This window comes from Arachis ipaensis, chromosome B4 (assembly GCF_059453495.1).
Source record: "Arachis ipaensis isolate K30076 ecotype BB chromosome B4, ASM5945349v1, whole genome shotgun sequence".
Taxonomy (NCBI): domain Eukaryota; kingdom Viridiplantae; phylum Streptophyta; class Magnoliopsida; order Fabales; family Fabaceae; genus Arachis; species Arachis ipaensis.
In genome coordinates this window covers 3,416,459-3,435,564 of record NC_142439.1, presented here as the reverse complement: position 1 = coordinate 3,435,564, position 19,106 = coordinate 3,416,459, and the positions used below count along the sequence as shown (strand labels likewise).

At 33.4% G+C, this 19,106-nt stretch overlaps 1 pseudogene; it reads left to right on the top strand.

Annotated features, from left to right (window-relative positions):
• Positions 1–19,106, top strand: part of LOC148566495 (protein DETOXIFICATION 16-like) — a 32,981-nt pseudogene that overhangs the window by 5,186 nt on the left and 8,689 nt on the right.

Genomic DNA, 19,106 nt, shown 5'->3' with positions numbered 1-19,106 from the left:
TTTTATTATTCTTATTAATTTTTTATAATTATATTTTTCGTTTTAAAATTTTTTAATAAAAAATAAAATAAATTGAACTTTTATAATTTGTTCTCTCTCACATCTCAAACAACAAATGAAGTTTCGCAGCAATTATTCATGTTATTGTATAAGACGGTAGTTTCAAGTGTTGAAAATGAAATTGTGGTACCTTGAATCTTAGTTATAAATAAAAGAGAATTAATATAAGCTTTTAACACTGAGGATAGTTATAGAATGTCAATGCATGAGGACTACATTCAAAAGTACTTATTAGTGGTGATTCTAATTTAAGTTATTCATTTGAATAATCTTTATTCTTCCTTTAAAACATTGTAGAACAAAATTTCAAACAACAAAAAGAAGAAGGAAGGTATCTAAGGTTTGTAGCAATATATGAGTTTCGAAGATGGTATATTTTTCAGCTATTGAGATAGGATTTGTTTGGGTGAGCTTAAAAAAAAAAAGCATTATATCACTTGAAAACTCATTTCCATCCAATCAGGTATGTTATATGTCCGTTGAAAAATAATTAACGATCATCTCATCACATTCCAAGATTGATACACTTGCATTTGCCAATTATATATTACGTACTCAATACACCTGAAATAAGCAACATATATTTTGACTCATAACTTGCTAAAATGCTTCTTTAAACTCAAGACTCTACCCTGACTACTCTCTACTGACAAAGAAAACTTCAACAGCTACTTATTCATGCGAAATAGATTATGAAACTACTCATAAAGATCCTAATTCATGCTTAACAACACCAATTATATTTCTTAAAAATACTTGGCAGAAATAACAAAAAATAGATGTTAAGTAGAGGAGGATAATTATGCGTTAATGATGATAAGTAAAAAGTTGGCCGTTTCAAAAATGATGGAGTAACCATTTTTTGTAACGGTAGGCTATTTGTTGAGTTATTCAAAGTGAAAGAAAATACTGAATTATTTGTTTTTGAAGGCTGGAATGAGTTGTTCTAAAATTTTGTTAATCAACAAGATTTGACTCTCGGCAAAAAATTAGAATTGAGAAAAAAACAGAATAAATATGTTTAGTGGTTTACCAAAAAAAAAAGTATTGTGTGATATTAAAAAAAACAATGTATTTAGTGTTTTGGTTTACACCCAAATAGATATTTTAGTATAAAAGTAATGTAAGTTATATTTATTAGTACCGAATATAATATGACAATGTTAATCTTTTGATGATTTCTCACGGTATTTTCCACTCCAATAGGTCAAAAACTAATACGTCGCAGTACTGATCTATATTTAAGGGTTTGTTACTGGCCAATGGATTGCTACATACACAAAGTGGGATTCGAACTCCTGATACTTGTTTAAGTGGGCTCTAAAATAATAAAATTGTAGTATTGTATTTTAGAATGATGTAGTGCCTTCAATGTTGGAAATGAATAAGCTGGAAAGTTATAAAAAGGGATTTGTGAATGTTTTAGATTTATTTAAAATGCAAGAATGAAAGTATAATAACGTAAAAGTTTTTAGTTAAATAAATGAGTAGTTTTTTGTAGTTTAGGGGAAAAGATCGATACATAAGGATTTACGTTTTAGGTTTTAGGCTTTAGGTTTTAGGATTTACGATTTATGATATACGATTTAGGCGGTGAATATTAGTTGTAGGGGGTTTAGTAATTAGTTGTGTTAGGGTTATTGATTAGGGTTTAAATTTGAGGGTTTATGATTTATTAGTTAGGTTTTATAATTTATGGTGAGGGTTTAGTGTTTAAGGTGTATGGTTTAGGATTTAGGGTAGAAGGTTGGTGATTATAAAAAGGTTTAGTGTTTAGAGTTAAGGTTTGTGCCTAAAAATTTACGATTTACGATTTATAGTTTAAAATTTATGGTTTAGTGATTTAGATTTAAAGTTTAGAGTGAATGTAATTATTTTTGAAATAATCTAAAATGAATCAAATTATTGTAAATATAAAATTTTTTAATTTAAAATTTAAATAGATATAAGTCAAATGAATGATATATTTTAATTTGATAACAACAAACTTACTCATGTTAAAAAACTTTTAATGGGAATATTTTAAATAACTTTAGTGATTTTTTTTATTTTTTAATTTAAATATTTTATTTTTCGATAAACACATGCAATGAAATAAGAAATTCAAACCTAAAAAATTGTTGTGCGAGCGATATTTATATCTTGTCTATTTTTGAAATATGTAGAAGTTGAATGAAAATTTGGATCCAAATATTTTAGAATTAATTTGGTGTGATTTCACCCAGTTTCGGATCGGGTAAGAATTTAAAAAATAGAATAAGTTATTATTTAGGGTCGGATCCGGATCAAAGCGAATTCAGTTTCATCCGACCCATGTGCATCGTAGGAGAACTTTAAATTAATTCTAATATTATGTTATATTCATTATAAGCTTATTATTCTGTTTTTAATCATATTTGTTGAATTAGGAAATAAATCAAAGAAGAATAAAATTAGAATTTATGAAAAAATTCAAGTTCAAATGTGGATATCAATTTCTCGATATACAAGTATGTTTTTTTTTCTTTATAAATAAGTGCATTATAATTTTTGACATAAAATTTATTACGATTCAAACTTCACTTGATTCAGATTCGGTAGTGTGATTTCACCGGGTCTAAAATTGGATAAGAATTTCAAAAATAAATCTAGTCATTATTTAGAGTCAAGTTGGATCAAGACGAATCCTGTAACAACCGCCCCTTCTAGAAACAAAATTAAATTTAAAGTTTGAAAATCAGTTAGGAGATAAGTTTAGAATTTTGAAATTTTGGATAGGAACCTGGTAACCACCCTCAGTTTGAAATTTAAAATATCCCAACCACCCCATTCCCAAATGTATATAAATAGGGGAGCACCCATAGATAGAAAATCACTTCTCTCAAACACTTATCCTCTCCCTTCTCTCTCTACAAAGAAATAACATTCTGTGGGCAAACACAAGAGGCAAGCTCAATGAAGCGTTAGAAAAGAAGGTAGGGAATTATGCCTTTCTTACTTATGTCGGCATGTAGTATGTTTTATTTTATTTTCTTCCATCCATGCATGGCTATCACCTTTCATGTATTTTATGACGTGAATTATTCTTTGCATCTACATTGAGCATGATTATCTATTTTGTCAATTATACCCTCTTGAAATCCATTAATATGTATCCCATATCTTTTCTATGTGCATTTACATGACCCTTTAATCACTATTCCTTTTATGTTAAGAGTACATGTCCCTTTATAACATTTTATTAAATTATTTAACATTCCCTAATTTTACTATGTGCCCTTACATGACCTTTGATACCGTTACCTTATTATTATTCCTTTTATGTTAAGAGTACATGCCCCTTTATAACATTTTATTAAATTATTTAACATTCCCTAATTTTACTATGTGTCCTTACGTGACCTTTGATACCATTACCTTATTATTATTCCTTTTATGTTGAGAGTACATGCCCCTTTATAACGTTTTATTAAATTATTTAACATTCCCTAATTTTACTATGTGCCCTTATATGACCTTTGATATCGTTACCTTATTATTATTCCTTTTATGTTGAGAGTACATGCCCCTTTATAACATTTTATTAAATTAGTTAACATTCCCTAATTTTACTATGTGCCCTTACATGACCTTTGCTACCGTTACATTATTATTATTCCTTTAATATCGAGAGTACATGCTCCTTTTTATATCTTGTTCAAGGAACCCTATTTTATTATATGCAACTAAATGACCCCTTATATCATTATTGCTCCTTTATTTTAAAGATCAAGGGTACATACTTTTTAATATCTAATCCAAGTATTTCAAACATTCACTTTCTTACTATATGCACTTAGATTATACTTTTCACATTATATCATTAATATCCTCTTAGGGTCAAAAGTATATGTTTTCTTATAATTGTTTTATTCAGCTAATTAATATCCTATTTTTTTATAATGTACATCTATTTTATACCCCTCTAGGGACGAGAGTACCTACTTTCGTATAAAATCTTATTCAAACATGCTTATTTTATCATGATATATGCCTCTCCTCTCGCATGGTTCATTCTTGTATATGCCTAAATAACCGTACTTGTTAAAGAACTGAGGGAATGATCCTTCGGTAAGGGAAGGTGACCCCCAAAGACAAGATAATCGAGATGATCCTTCGGTAAGGGAAGGTGATCGAAAAACGTTTGGGATAAGAACCTTCGGTAAGGGAAGGGGACTATCCCATCAATTTTATATAATAAGATATCTTTTTATATGACTCCATTCTTGTGTATGTCTAAATAACCTTGATTGTAAATTAAACTGAGGGAATGATCCTTCGGTAAGGGAAGGTGACCCCCAAAGACAAGATATCGATATGATCCTTCGGTAAGGGAAGGTGATCGATCGAGATGATCCTTCGGTAAGGGAAGGTGATCGCCAAAACGTTTGGGATAAGAACCTTCGGTAAGGGAAGGGGACTCCCACTTATACCGGTTTGAGCTCAATACCCTCCATATAAGTTATAAATTAAGAAAGAAAGAAGGCACGAATGAAAGCTTGAGTTCTATATTTTCCTTAGATTTAATTATGATTATGTTGATGTTATCCTTCTATTTTCCTATATGTTTCCCCTTTCTTTTACACACATGTTTTACAAAAAAAAAAGATGCATATTACATGCCATGTTATACGCTTGTTTTTAAAATCCCGCACGTGGGCTGGAGATGGATATGGAGGTGTTACATAGCACTCCTACTGAGACGTTAGGTTCTCACTCCCTTTCTTTTCCCATACTATCTCCAGAGGAACATGGCACAGCGGATAGAGACGACGCAGTGCCTCCTCGAGGGTAACTTCTGAGTATGACCCCTCGAAGCACGCGTGGGTAGTTGCGACCACTACTACCGTGCTTCAAACTATCTACTTAGGTCGAGAACTCGTGGAAGAAGAACCCCAGCTGCCCGTCATAACCTTCCTAGATAGGGACGCTTCAACATCTAGGAAGCGGTCATCCAAGGTGGTACACCTTGAGTCCGACCCCGAGACCGAAGAAGAGAAATCTGACAACCCTGGCCAGAAGGAAGACACCATGGAGGAGGACCCAGAGGAGAAGTTGAACCATTGTGGAAGCCCAAAGGTGGAATACGTGCCCTACTCCCCCATTTCGGCACCCCGTCGAGTTTTGGTTCATCCCACACAACGGAACCGGGTCTTCACTGCGCGAAAGGGTGTTGGAGGGAGACCCCTGGTACCTCGATTCATAAATAACTGAAGAGTCCTGATCAAGGATGGGATAGGATGCAAGTATGGGAGCCTCTTCGACGAGATTAGTTTAGGACGTATTAGTTTCCTTTCTTGTTTTAGTTTACTATAAGTATTTCATACTCACGGTTAAGATGCTATTTCATTTTTATTAAAATTCCAACGTTTTAGTGCTACCCATTTTCCGCTCTACGCGCATTTACTCCTTCCTTGCGTAACGATTTAGTCATTTCTTTGCTTAATCAAGTGTGGCACCTTATTTTAAAGACCCCCACGATAGTATAAAACTTAGGGTGTTACATTATTGGTATCAGAGCAAAGTCGATCCTAGGAGATATGACTAATGAAGCCTCTTCCTATGGTTATCCATAAAAAGGAAATGTCCAGCAGTTCCCCCACCCTCTGCCGATGCACCCCAACGTCAAGGACGAGTCTTTGCCCTCAGCAGGTCTGTCAGAGGGTGTGCATCCTCATTTCAGGTAGATCATACCTTGCTAACCTAGTGTGCCTCCTTTTAGTAGGATTAGACATCATCCTAGGAATGGACTGGCTCAACGAAAACCGAGTCTTGTTAGATTGTTTTGAGAGAAAAGTCATCTTCCCTTCTCAATCCATACGAGACACACGAGACCTTCCAAGATCCTCCGAAGACACCAGTACGAGGCAAGAATATGCCTTGCTAAATTCGGTAAAAGAAGACTCCCATCAGGAGTTCTGTGAGATACCAGTAGTACACGACTTTTCAGATGTCTTTCCCGAAGATATACCCTCGTTTCCCCCAACCCGAGAGGTTGAGTTCTCCATAGAATTGATACCTGGGACAGGGCCAATCTCCAGAGCCCCTTACCGAATGGCTCCAGTGGAGCTCACTGAACTGAAGAACCAACTAAGAGGAGCTGCTGCAAAAAGGATGCATCAGACCAAGCGTCTCTCCCTGGGGAGCTCCAGTATTGTTTGTGAAGAAAAAGGACGGCAGCATGCGTCTCTGCGTGGACTATAGGCAACTCAACAAAATCACGGTGAAGAACAAGTATCCCCTCCCAAGAATAGATGACTTAATGGACCAACTACAAGGTGCAACAGTGTTCTCAAAAACCGACCTGAGATCAGAGTATCATCAAATAAGGGTAAGAGAGGAAGACATTCCAAAGACAGCATTTTGAACGAGATACGGACACTACGAGTTCACAGTAATGTCTTTTGGGTTGATCAATGCCCCCGCCATCTTTATGGACTACATGAATAGAATTTTTTGACCTTACCTCGACAGTTTCGTGATGGTATTCATAGATGATATTTTGATTTTCTCCAAGACAGAAGAAGAACACAGGGAGCACTTGCGTGTAATACTGGGAACCCTTCGAGAGAAAAAGTTGTACGCAAAACTATCCAAGTATAAGTTTTGGATGAAGGAGGTACAATTTCTTGGACACATGGTTTCCAGCGACGGAATATCAGTGGATCCCAGTAAGATAGACTCGGTACTAAACTGGGAAAGACCGACGTCAGTCACAGAAATAAGGAGTTTTTTTAGGATTGGCGGGCTACTATAGAAGGTTCATAAGAGGGTTTTCTCAACTAGCCCTGCCGTTAACCCGTTTAACCAGGAAGGATACCCCGTTTGCTTGGACGCCAGACTGCGAAAGAAGCTTCCAAGAGTTAAAGTGTCGCTTGACATCCGCCCCAGTACTAGCCTTACCTAACCCCGACATGGCCTTCGAAGTTTACTGCGACGCCTCAGGACAAGGATTGGGTTGCGTACTAATGCAATACAAAAAGGTAGTGGCGTATGCGTCAAGACAACTGAAGACCCACGAAGCCAACTATCCAACTCACGACCTCGAACTAGCCGCGATAGTATTTGCGCTGAAGACATGGAGGCATCATTTGTACGGAGTTAGGGTTTCAAGTATTCTCCGATCATAAGAGCTTAAAGTACCTGTTCGACCAGAAGGAACTCAACATGCGACAAAGGAGGTGGATGGAGTTTCTTAAAGATTATGACTTTGTTCTAAATTACCACCCAGGAAAGGCTAACTTGGTGGCTGACGCTCTGAGTCGGAAGGTACTCAAGGCATCATGGCTGATGATAAAAGAGGCAGAGTTGATAAGGAATTTCAGAGACATGAACTTACAAGTCACCCTCGCTCCAAAAGGCATACGTCTGAACCACCTAACAGTGGCAAGTCAATTCAAAGAACAAATAACTAAGGCATAGAGTTTCGACCCCAACTTTCAAGAAACCCTGCGCTTTGTCAAAGAAGGAAGATTGAAGGGCTTCACCGAAGGAGAGGACAAGGTATGGAGATACCAAGGTTGAATCTGTGTCCCAAGGGAAGGAGACCTTCAAAGCAAGATTGCGGAAGAAGCCCACAAAGGAGATTTTACCATTCATCCTGGCATGACGAAGATGTACCATGATTTGAAGAAGATGTTCTGGTGGCCAGGGATGAAAAAGGATTTAGCCACGATCGTGAATAAATGCCTGGTTTGTCAGAAGGTAAAAATCGAACATCAGAAACCATCAGGGGTATTGCAACCCCTTGGCATCCCGAAGTGGAAATGGGAAGACATATCGATGGATTTCGTCATGGGACTACCCCGTACTCAAGCAGGGCGTGACGCTATATGGGTCATCGTGGACCGGCTTACAAAGACTGCCCATTTTCTACCAGTTAAGGCGACCGACTCATTGGAAAGACTAGCCACGCTATATATCAGAGAGATCGTGAGGTTACATGGGGTACCAACGACCATAGTCTCGGATAGAGACCCAAGATTCACCTCGAGGTTTTGGAACGCATTGCAGAAGGCATGCGGGACGAAATTGTGCCTAAGCACGTCATACCACCCCGCAAACAGATGGACAAACGGAAAGGACCATCCAGACGTTGGAAGACATGTTACGAGCTTGTGTCCTAGACAGACCAGGAAAGTGGGAGAGTCACCTACCACTGATCGAGTTTTCTTATAACAACAGTTACCATGGTAGCATTGGGATAGCACCATATGAGGCACTGTACGGGCAAAGATGCCAATCTCCTTTATGCTGGTACGGACCAGAAGAGAAAGGCTACTTAGGACCGGAGTTAGTAAGACCGACCACGGAAGATATCGAGAGGATAAGAGAAAGAATGCGCACCGCCCAAAGTCGACAAAAGAGTTATGCAGGTCAACGAAGGAAACCCCTCGAATTTCAGGAAGGCGATCACGTATTCCTAAAAATCACCCCACCACCGGGGTAGGGAGGGCTCTTAAGGTACAAAAACTAAGCCCCCGGTACCTGGGTCCATTCCAAATCCTCCGGCGTATAGGAAAGTCGGCATACCATCTTGCCCTACCACCAAATCTATCAAGACTACATGACGTGTTCCATGTGTTCCAACTCCGAAAATACCAGCACGATCCAAGCCATGTGTTGCAGCAAGAGGATGTAACACTCAAGGACGACCTGACTTTTGAACTACCAGCCATAGAGATTGTAGACAGAAGTACGAAGCAACTAAGGAGCAAGACGATACGACTGGTAAAGGTGGCATGGGGTAGCGGCAATTCCAGAGACTACACATGGAAAAAAGAGGCAGACATGAGACAGAAGCTCCCGGCCTTATTTACAGGTAACAATCGTGGTGAGAATCTCCTTTTCTCCCCAACAGTAAGGAAATTTCAGTAGGACCCCTAAGTTAGTTAAACGACCCTTATCGACCAAGTTCAGACATGGAATTTGGGGACAAATTCTTTTCTTATGGGGGTGATAATGTAACAACCGCCCCTTCTAGAAACAAAATTAAATTTAAAGTTTGAAAATCAGTTAGGAGATAAGTTTAGAATTTTGAAATTTTGGATAGGAACCTGGTAACCACCCTCAGTTTGAAATTTAAAATATCCCAACCACCCCATTCCCAAATGTATATAAATAGGGGAGCACCCATAGGTAGAAAATCACTTCTCTCAAACACTTATCCTCTCCCTTCTCTCTCTACAAAGAAATAACATTCTGTGGGCAAACACAAGAGGCAAGCTCAAAGAAGCGTTAGAAAAGAAGGTAGGGAATTATGCCTTTCTTACTTATGTCGGCATGTAGTATGTTTTATTTTGTTTTCTTCCATCCATGCATGGCTATCACCTTTCATGTATTTTATGACGTGAATTATTCTTTGCATCTACATTGAGCATGATTATCTATTTTGTCAATTATACCCTCTTGAAATCCATTAATATGTATCCCATATCTTTTCTATGTGCATTTACATGACCCTTTAATCATTATTCTTTTTATGTTAAGAGTACATGTCCCTTTATAACATTTTATTAAATTATTTAACATTCCCTAATTTTACTATGTGCCCTTACATGACCTTTGATAACGTTACCTTATTATTATTCCTTTTATGTTAAGAGTACATGCCCCTTTATAACATTTTATTAAATTATTTAACATTCCCTAATTTTACTATGTGTCCTTACGTGACCTTTGATACCATTACCTTATTATTATTCCTTTTATGTTGAGAGTACATGCCCCTTTATAACGTTTTATTAAATTATTTAACATTCCCTAATTTTACTATGTGCCCTTATATGACCTTTGATACCGTTACCTTATTATTATTCCTTTTATGTTGAGAGTACATGCCCCTTTATAACATTTTATTAAATTAGTTAACATTCCCTAATTTTACTATGTGCCCTTACATGACCTTTGCTACCGTTACATTATTATTATTCCTTTAATATCGAGAGTACATGCTCCTTTTTATATCTTGTTCAAGGAACCCTATTTTATTATATGCAACTAAATGACCCCTTATATCATTATTGCTCCTTTATTTTAAAGATCAAGGGTACATACTTTTTAATATCTAATCCAAGTATTTCAAACATTCACTTTCTTACTATATGCACTTAGATTATACTTTTCACATTATATCATTAATATCCTCTTAGGGTCAAAAGTATATGTTTTCTTATAATTGTTTTATTCAGCTAATTAATATCCTATTTTTTTATAATGTACATCTATTTTATACCCCTCTAGGGACGAGAGTACCTACTTTCGTATAAAATCTTATTCAAACATGCTTATTTTATCATGATATATGCCTCTCCTCTCGCATGGTTCATTCTTGTATATGCCTAAATAACCGTACTTGTTAAAGAACTGAGGGAATGATCCTTCGGTAAGGGAAGGTGACCCCCAAAGACAAGATAATCGAGATGATCCTTCGGTAAGGGAAGGTGATCGAAAAACGTTTGGGATAAGAACCTTCGGTAAGGGAAGGGAACTATCCCATCAATTTTATATAATAAGATATCTTTTTATATGACTCCATTCTTGTGTATGTCTAAATAACCTTGATTGTAAATTAAACTGAGGGAATGATCCTTCGGTAAGGGAAGGTGACCCCCAAAGACAAGATATCGATATGATCCTTCGGTAAGGGAAGGTGATCGATCGAGATGATCCTTCGGTAAGGGAAGGTGATCGCCAAAACGTTTGGGATAAGAACCTTCGGTAAGGGAAGGGGACTCCCACTTATACCGGTTTGAGCTCAATACCCTCCATATAAGTTATAAATTAAGAAAGAAAGAAGGCACGAATGAAAGCTTGAGTTCTATATTTTCCTTAGATTTAATTATGATTATGTTGATGTTATCCTTCTATTTTCCTATATGTTTCCCCTTTCTTTTACACACATGTTTTACAAAAAAAAAAGATGCATATTACATGCCCTGTTATACGCTTGTTTTTAAAATCCCGCACGTGGGCTGGAGATGGATATGGAGGTGTTACATAGCACTCCTACTGAGACGTTAGGTTCTCACTCCCTTTCTTTTCCCATACTATCTCCAGAGGAACATGGCACAGCGGATAGAGACGACGCAGTGCCTCCTCGAGGGTAACTTCTGAGTATGACCCCTCGAAGCACGCGTGGGTAGTTGCGACCACTACTACCGTGCTTCAAACTATCTACTTAGGTCGAGAACTCGTGGAAGAAGAACCCCAGCTGCCCGTCATAACCTTCCTAGATAGGGACGCTTCAACATCTAGGAAGCGGTCATCCAAGGTGGTACACCTTGAGTCCGACCCCGAGACCGAAGAAGAGAAATCTGACAACCCTGGCCAGAAGGAAGACACCATGGAGGAGGACCCAGAGGAGAAGTTGAACCATTGTGGAAGCCCAAAGGTGGAATACGTGCCCTACTCCCCCATTTCGGCACCCCGTCGAGTTTTGGTTCATCCCACACAACGGAACCGGGTCTTCACTGCGCGAAAGGGTGTTGGAGGGAGACCCCTGGTACCTCGATTCATAAATAACTGAAGAGTCCTGATCAAGGATGGGATAGGATGCAAGTATGGGAGCCTCTTCGACGAGATTAGTTTAGGACGTATTAGTTTCCTTTCTTGTTTTAGTTTACTATAAGTATTTCATACTCACGGTTAAGATGCTATTTCATTTTTATTAAAATTCCAACGTTTTAGTGCTACCCATTTTCCGCTCTACGCGCATTTACTCCTTCCTTGCGTAACGATTTAGTCATTTCTTTGCTTAATCAAGTGTGGCACCTTATTTTAAAGACCCCCACGATAGTATAAAACTTAGGGTGTTACATTACTTCTTATACCCCGCATCTCCACCATACCATCTGTAACAGCCCAGACCACCCGCTAGCACAATATTATCCGCTTTGGCACACAAGGCCTCACGGTTTTGCCTTTGACGATAGGGATGATCGGGGAACGAAGCATGCCTTATAAGGGTGTGGATACCTCTCCCTAGCATGACGCGTTTTGACGAGTGAGTGTGGGGGGTTTTGGCTAGCATCCCTATCGTCAAAGGCAAAACCGTGAGGCCTTGTGTGCCAAAGCGGACAATATCGTGCTAGCGGGTGGTCTGGGCTGTTACAGATGGTATCAGAGCCAGAACCCGGATCGATGTGCCAGCGAGGGCGCTGGGCTCCCTTAGGGGGTGGACTGTAAGGCCCACATCGGTTGGGGAGGGGAACGAAGCATGCCTTATAAGGGTGTGGATACCTCTCCCTAGCATGACGCGTTTTGACGAGTGAGTGTGGGGGGTTTTGGCTAGCATCCCTATCGTCAAAGGCAAAACCGTGAGGCCTTGTGTGCCAAAGCGGACAATATCGTACTAGCGGGTGGTCTGGGCTGTTACAAATCCGATTTCATTCGACCCTATGCGCACTACTAATTTTTCATAGGATATATAATTTGGATATATTTTTCATTGGGTATATAATTGAGTAAAAATATGGGTGGATGAGAAGAGGAGTAATTGGGAGGTCATTTTGAATTAGTTTTAAAAAATTTTGACAAAAATTGGAGACCCGTTGGAGGTGTCTCCTTCACAAGGATGGTTATTATTGTTATGATTGTTTTTTTTTTTCGGTAATTTATTGTTATGATTGTTATTCTTTTTCTTCTTCTTCTGCTTCTTTAGGTCCATATTAGTTTTTGTTGGTATATAACATTGTTATCATATCTTATGGATCACAAAATATTCGGACCAAACCAAATAACAAAGCCCAAATAACATGTACCAAAAAAATTGTAGCTAATTAGTAATTACACATTTTTTCTCTACACTATCGACTAAAGACCAATCTTTGGACCTCATTGTAAGTACCAAAATGATTCCAATTCCTCTCAAATGAATTGTTGATAGTCCAACTATGCGATACTCCATCATTTTTGAGTAGAAACGGTGGCTCTTTTGGTCTTACCTTGTGCATATCGTGTTAGCATAACATAGTTATTAGCTAATTGCTTGTTATTTTCATGTACTAAAAGTTAAATGTCTCTTCATAATTTAGCTCAACAATATCATATTTAAAGAAAAAAAATTAGACTTTACACCTTTAACTCAGTTTTATATGAATCGTATATATCTTTTAAAAAATATGTACATATTATATATGTGATTTCTTAATATTTTTAGAGATTAATATTTAAAGTGGTCTTTAAACACACATAATTTAATTTAATTTTTTAAAGATTTAATGTTTAATTTTTCTCTAATTAAAGATATATTTAAATATTAACAAAGTTAAACTTTCTGTTAACTTTTACTGACCTGTAGTATAAGATAAAAATCATCACTTTTACATTTTTGTGATATATGATATTTAAGGATTAGACAATAAAATTAATCACTTAATCTAATCTAATTCTCATGTATATTTTTCAAAAATTAAATAAAAATTTGGATAAAACACATATATAAACCAAACCAATATCAATATTATATAAATTATCTAAATAGAAAAATGTTACATGAATATCTCAAACTATACTTTTATATAAATCGATTTAAATGAATTCAAATTATATAATATAGTAGTAAATCGAAATACGTTGATTTCAATTACATGGTAATATTGTTTGAAGTGTAAATTGAATTGGTTAAATTCGAATTATACACTATAGTACTAAATCGAATCAGTTTTATTCGAATTAGTATGAAATAGTGTAAATCGAATCAGCTTGATTCGATTATTACTTCTATCAGATTATTGACATTTACTACTTTAAAGTTAATTATTTATTTATTCTATATTAATTTTAAAATATAAATGTCAATAAGGAAGTGCCTCATTTAGATTTAAATAAAATATCAAAAAAATCAAAACGAATAAGAATAGAAATCCAACTTTTGTGTTTTAGTTCAAATTTCAGAAAATCTACATTTTTATAAACTTATGAATTTAAAACCGAATATTAAACGATTTCTAAAAATTCATTAAAATTATCCTTTGACTTATTAGCATAAAAAAAACTATTACCGGGACTTTTGATATTAAAAAAAAAATTAATATAAAATATAGCCCTCCAAGATAGCATAGGAGTTAAAACTTGAAATTTTTTTTGAGAGCCAAAAGTAACAACTAGTTATACATTATAAAATGACCAACTATATTTATACAATATGTAATTTGACCAATTATATTTATACTGTATTTTATTTATTTCTCAAATTACATATTGTATAAATATAATTGGTCATTTTATAATTTATAACTATTTGTTACTTCTGACTCCGAAAAAAATTCAAGTTTTAACTCCTATGCTATCTTAGAGGGCTATACTTTATATTAACTTTTTCAATATCAAAAGTCCCGATAATGATTTTTTATATGCTAATAAGTCAAAGGATAATTTTTAATGAATTTTTAGAAATCGTTTAATGTTTCGTTTAAATTCACAAGTTTATAAAAATGTAGATTTTCTAAAATTTGAACTAAAATACACAAGTTGGATTTCTATTATTTGTTTTAATTTTTTTGATATTTTATTTGAATCCAAATGGGGTACTTCTTTATTGACATTTATGTCAATAATCTGATACAAGTAGTAAATCGAATCAAGTTGATTCGATTTATACTATTCCATACTAATTCGAATTACACTAATTCGATTTAGTACTATAGTGTATAATTCAAATTTAACCAATTCGATTTATACTTCAAACATTGTTCCATGTAATTTAAATTAAAGTGTTTTGATTTACTATTATATTGTATAATTTGAATTAATTTAATTTGATTTATATAAAAATATGGTTTGAGATATTCATTTAACATTTTTTTATTTGAGTGATTTATGTAATATTAGTATTGATTTGGTTTATATAAGTGTTTTACTCTAAAAATATTAAATTTTTAAAAGAAAGAAAAAACAAATTAAAGTGTATATATTCTTTCAAGATCAAAATCAACATACATTATTCTTATTATAAACTATGCAAAAATTGACCCTTATTAAATAAGGGAGAATAATATCGTTACTAAAATTAATAGATAAAGTACATATACACTATAATTCAGGAGGAGTAATAAATTACAAAATTTTTTATGAATACCAATAATAATGCAAGTATTCTGGTCCTGCTCGAAAAATTATGTCATGGACAACATAGTTGACAACATGGACACATTATCACTCTCAATATATCTTTATTTAATTATGTTGATCTACAATTAGTATCTATTAAATGCTCATAATTTTGATAATTTGATCGGTTGCTTAAATTTTAAATATGACAGAAATTTTATTTAACACAATTTTATTTCAAACTCTAGAATCTATACACAGTTTTTCACAGTAATAAAACATTGATAGGGAGAATCCGCTAATTACCCATGTGAAAGTCTTATTAAATTTTTTGGTTAAAAAAATCTTTAATATCTGCAAATATAAGAAAAATATTATTAAAATTTTTTTTATACATATTATGAATTTCACTTAAAATACTTTATATACACCAAACTATATATTAATTAGGGACGGACCTACATTTAATAAAGAGGAAACATTTGCCTCTATGTCTCTGTTGAGCCTAATGTATCCAAGCAAAATAAGTTAAGATCAGTAGTTAAAGAAGTGAGAAAGCAAATATGTTTGGCAGGACCTTTAATTATGGTGAATCTTCTTAATTTTGCCATTGAGCTTATTTCCATAATGTTTGTGGGTCATGTCAGCGAGTTGGCTCTCTTCGGCGTTTCCATGGCCACCTCCTTTTCTTTTGTCACTGGCATTGGTTTAATGGTCAATTCTTTTTATATTTCTTAACACTCTTTTTACGGTTTCACTAATCAGATTTTTCTCTTTTTTTTTCCTTTATAATTTGAATTTATTAAAAAATATCAAATAAATATAATCCGAACTGAGCTATCCCTATATTTTATTCGGTGTTAGTTATGAAAATATTTCAACACCAATTTGATTACTCCCCTCCATGGCATGAAAACTAGAAGCGATTACTAATTCATTGCTAACTGTTTCTATTGAATCGACTAACCTTGTGTTCAACTCCTTGTTGGTTTCATATAATGATGGGAATGGCAAGTGCTTTGGATACCTTTTGTGGCCAATCATATGGAGCAGAACATCATGGCATGTTAGGTATACACATTCAGAAAGCCATGCTTAATAAAATTTCTTAATGGTCACGTTAAAATATTTTAATTTTAATACAAAAATTTTTTAATTTTGTTATTGAAATTTTTTAAGATTCTGAATTTGATGACTGTTTTTATACTTAATAGTTGAATTTTTAATTAATAAAATTTAATTAATTCTTTCTTAAAATAATTAAATTGTCATTTATTTCATTTTGGTTTGTTTATTTCTTTGAAAAAAATTACATAAAATTAAAATTGCTGAAACTGAAAATTAATGTATTATGTTTAAATATATGCTAACGCTCTTTTTAATTAGTGTTTTTTTTGTTGTAATTATCAGTATAAAAATAATTGAAATCAAATTAGTAAGAGAAAATTTGCCAATAATAGTAATGCTTTATTTTTTTATTTATCTTTTTTTTAATTTTATTTATCACAACTCTTTCACTTTATTAGTATTCTTAAAAACTAATTTTCTTTTTTATTATGCAATTTCAATTTAAATATTATGATTTCATTTCAATATTATATTTAAAATAGACTATTATTGATATTTATACTTTTATAGGCACTAAAACAAATAAAACTCTCAAACTTTAAATTCCGCACAAAAAATACAACAAAATACTAAATAAAAATATTTCTACAAATATAATTGAGTCAAAAGAATAAAAATTTTTAAATATTATAAAATTCAATAATTATAGAAAATTTTTTTATTTAACAATAATAAAAAAATCCAAAAGAAATTCAAATTTTAAAACACAATATGTATATATAATTTTAATTTAATTCGAGTCTCAATCCTATCTTTGATAAAAAAAAAGTAGATTTTGAAAAAAAAAATTTTAAACAGGGAATTAACCTAATGTCATCCTTAGCCACCATTTTTTATGCTTCTATAAAACTCAACTAAATATAAACCTAATCTATTGTGTTACAACAGACTCTTCATAAGTTTTATCATCTGAGAGTAACTTGTTCTTCTTTATAAACTTCTTCATTCCACAACTTATGTAAGAATATATAAATTAGTCCATGGAGGGAGAATACAAGAATAATACCGGTGTCTCTGTTGAACCTAGTGTATCCAAGCAAAATAAGTTAAGATCAGTGGTTAAAGAAGTGAGAAAGCAAATATGTCTGGCAGGACCTTTAATTATGGTGAATCTTCTTAATTTCGCCATTGAGCTTATTTCCATAATGTTTGTGGGTTATGTCAGCGAGTTGGCTCTCTCTGCCGTTTCCATGGCCACCTCCTTTTCTTCTGTCACTGGCATTGGTTTAGTGATCAGTTCCTTTTATATCTTTTAACACTCTTTTTACGGTTTCACTAATCAGATTTTTCTCCTCTTCTTTTTCTTTGTAATTTGAATTTATTAAAAAATATCAAATAAATATAATCCGAACCGAACCATCCCAATATTTTGTTCGGTGTTAGTTAAGAAAATATTTCAACACCAAACCCAATTACTCCCCTAGAACCGATTACTAATTATTGTCAACTGTTTCTATTGAATCGACTAACCTTGTGTTTAACTCCTTGTTGGTTTCATACAATGACAGATGGGAATGGCAAGTGCCTTGGATACCTTTTGTGGCCAATCATATGGAACAGGATAGCATGACATGTTAGGTGTACATATTTAAAAAGCCATGCTTAATAAAATTTCTTAATAGTGACGCTAAAATATTTTAATTTTAATACAAAAATTTCTTAATTTTGCTTTTGAAATTTTTTAAGATTCTGAATTTGATGACCGTTTTTATACTTAATAGTTAAATTTTTAATTAATAAAATTTAATTAATGCTTTCTTAAAATAATTGAATTGTCATTTATTTTATTTTGTTTTGTTTATTTTTTTGAAAGATATTACATAAAATTAAAATTGCTGGGACTAAAAATTAATGCATTATGTTTAAATATATGTTAACGTGCTTCTTAATTCGTTTTTTTTTTTTTTGGTAATTATTAGTGTAAAAATAATTGAAATCAAATTAGTAAGAGAAAATTTGTCAATAATAATAATAATGCTTTACTTTCTCTATTTATCTTTTTTTTTTTAATTTTATTTGTCACAACTCTTTCACTTTATTAGTATTCTTAAAAACTAATTTTCTTTTTTATTATGCAATTTCAATCTAAATATTGTGATTTCATTTCAATATTATATTTAAAATAGACTATTATTGATATTTATACTTTTTATACTTTCATAGGCACTAAAACACATAAAATTCTTGAACTTTAAATTCCGCACAAAAAATTCAACAAAATACTAAATAAAAATATTTCTACAAATATAATTGGGTCAAAGGAATAAAATTTTTTAAATATTATAAAATTCACTAATTACAGAAAATTTTTTATTTAACAATAATAAAAAAAATCAAATGAAATTCAAATTTTAAAACACCATATGTATATATAATTTTAATTTAATTCGAGTCTCAATCCTATCTTTGATAAAAAAAAAAAAAGAGAGAGAGTAGATTTTGAAAAAAAATTATTTCAAACAGGGGATTAATCTAATGTTATCCTTAGCCACCATTTTTTATGCCTCCATAAAACTCAACTAAATATAAATCTAATCTACTGTGTTACAACACACTCTTCATAAGTTCTATCATCTGAGACTAACTTGTTCTTTCTTATAAACTTCTTCATTCAACAACTTATGTAAGAATATATAAATTAGTCCATGGAGAGAGAATACAAGAATAATATCGGTATCTCTGTTGAGCCTAATGTATCCAAGCAAAATAAGTTAAGATCAGTGGTTAAAGAAGTGAGAAAGCAAATATGTCTGGTAGGATTTATGGTGAATCTTCTTAATTTTGCCATTGAGCTTATTTCCATAATGTTTGTGGGTCATGTCAGCGAGTTGGCTCTCTCCGACGTTTTC